Genomic DNA, 2472 nt, shown 5'->3' on the forward strand with positions numbered 1-2472 from the left:
ATACTATTTTGACATCAATATTTTTTAAATAATTAAATATATTTTTTTATTAATTAAAAAATTTTAAATATATAAATAATTAATAACAAACTATTTTATAAGATGTCAAGAATATGTGGTGTTTAAATAATATTTTTTTATAAATATCTATATATACTCAGAATAATATTGACAGATATATTGATATAATATTTAAATTAAATATATATAAATATTACCGTTAATTTCAATATATGTAAATACGTATAGTTATATATTTTTTTATTGGTTAAAATATGAAAATATATTTTTATATTTGTGAAACTGAATATATCTAAGTCATCAAAAAAGAAAAAAGATATATATTAAAATAAATAAATATTAATAAATTTTTGTGTGTAAAGTTAATATTTTTAAAGAGAGAGAGCGTATATTCAAAAAGTCCAAAAATAAAAAAATCATACAAGGTCCAATATTAATTAACATAAATATACAACAACAAAGCCTTGTCCCACTAAGTGGGGTCGGCTACATGAATCAAACGACGCCATTGTGCTCTGTCATGTATCATGTCTACAGAGAGACCGTTTACATGTAGATCTCGTTTGACCACCTCATGGATGGTCTTCTCTTAGGTCTTCCTCTGCCTTTCGCCCTTGTCCATCTTCCATCTCATCCACCCTCCTGACTGGATGTTCTATCGGTCTTCTTCTCACATGTCCAAATCACCTGAGACGCGATTCAACCATCTTTTCCACAATAGGTGCTACTCCAACTCTCTCCCTTATATCTTCATTCCTTATTTTATCCAATCGCGTATGACCACTCATCCATCTCAACATCTTCATCTCTGCCACACTCAGCTTATGTTCGTGCTCCCCTTTAGCCGCCCAACACTCCGTACCATAAAGCATAGCCGGTCTTATAGCGGTGCGATAGAATTTACCTTTAAGTTTTAAAGGCACTTTTTTGTCGCATATAAAACCAGATGCACTCCGCCATTTTGACCAACCTGCTTGGATCCTATGATTTACATCATCTTCAATCTCTCCATTATCCTGTATGATGCACCCAAGATACTTAAAACTTTTAACTTTTCATAGGATGTTCTCTCCAATTTTCACCTCTATATTGGAATTTTTCCTTCTAAGACTGAACTTACATTCCATATATTCCGTCTTGCTACGGCTTATGCGCAGACCATACACTTCTAGAGCTTCTCTCCATAACTCTAACTTCTTATTTAGGTCTTCCCTTGATTCTCCCATAAGGACGATATCATCGGCAAAAAGCATGCACCATGGCACAGGCTCTTGGATGTGCTCTGTGAGTACTTCCAAGACTAATGTGAAAAGGTATGGACTTAAGGATGATCCCTGGTGTAATCCTATACCAATAGGGAATTCCTCTGTCACACCACCTTGAGTCTTCACACTAGTTGTGGCCCCATCATACATGTCTTTAATTGCCCGAATATATGCGATCCTTACTCTCTTCTTTTCTAAAACCTTCCATAAGACCTCCCTTGGTACCCTATCATACGCTTTTTCCAAATCAATAAACACCATGTGTAGATCCCTTTTATTACTACGATGCCTCTCCATCATCCTTCTTAATAGGTATATCGCTTCAGTGGTAGATCTGCCTGGCATAAATCCAAATTGGTTCTCTGTTACTTGTGTCTCTTTTCTCAACCTCCGTTCTATCACCCTTTCCCATAACTTCATAGTATGACTCATAAGCTTAATCCCTCTATAATTTCCGCAACTTTGTATATCCCCCTTATTCTTGTAGATAGGTACCAAGGTGCTCTTTCTCCACTCATCAGGCATCTTCTTTGACCTTAAAATCTCATTAAAAAGCTTGGTTAACCAGTTGATGCCTTTTCCTCCAAGACCCTTCCAAACCTCAATCGGGATATTATCAGGTCCTACTGCCCTGCCATTTTTCATCTGCTTTAGAGCCTCTTTTACCTCGAAGTCTCGAATCCTTCGATAGTAGTCAAAGTTTTGATCTTCTTCCCTTGTGCATAATCGACCAAGGCTCGGAAGAGTCTTCTGTCCCTTTCTAAATACTTGTCACATTACCTTTTTGACAACACAAACATACACATGTAAAAGAATCTTTCTTTCTATACTGTAGAATTCACCAGCTAGCTAACAAAAAATCATTCACCCAATACAGCTTACATCTCTCTAGTCTTTAGTTGACCAAGATAGTGAAGATACACTCTTCCCATTTTTTTTTTTGGTGACTACACTCTTCCCATTTTATTGAGAGTAATACACTAAATTAGTTCTCAATAATTTTGATTTGAAATAAATTAGTTTTTAACTAAAAAATTGACAAATTGATCTTGATTTTTTAGAATATTAGGCAAATTAATTTCTAATAAAATAAAATGATAAGTTAGTTATTTATCTTTTTAAAAATTTAAATAGCTTAACTAATTTTTCTATAAAAAATATAAGAGGCGTATTAAAATTTATTATT

Source organism: Arachis duranensis, chromosome 1 (genome assembly GCF_000817695.3).
Source record: "Arachis duranensis cultivar V14167 chromosome 1, aradu.V14167.gnm2.J7QH, whole genome shotgun sequence".
NCBI lineage: Eukaryota > Viridiplantae > Streptophyta > Magnoliopsida > Fabales > Fabaceae > Arachis > Arachis duranensis.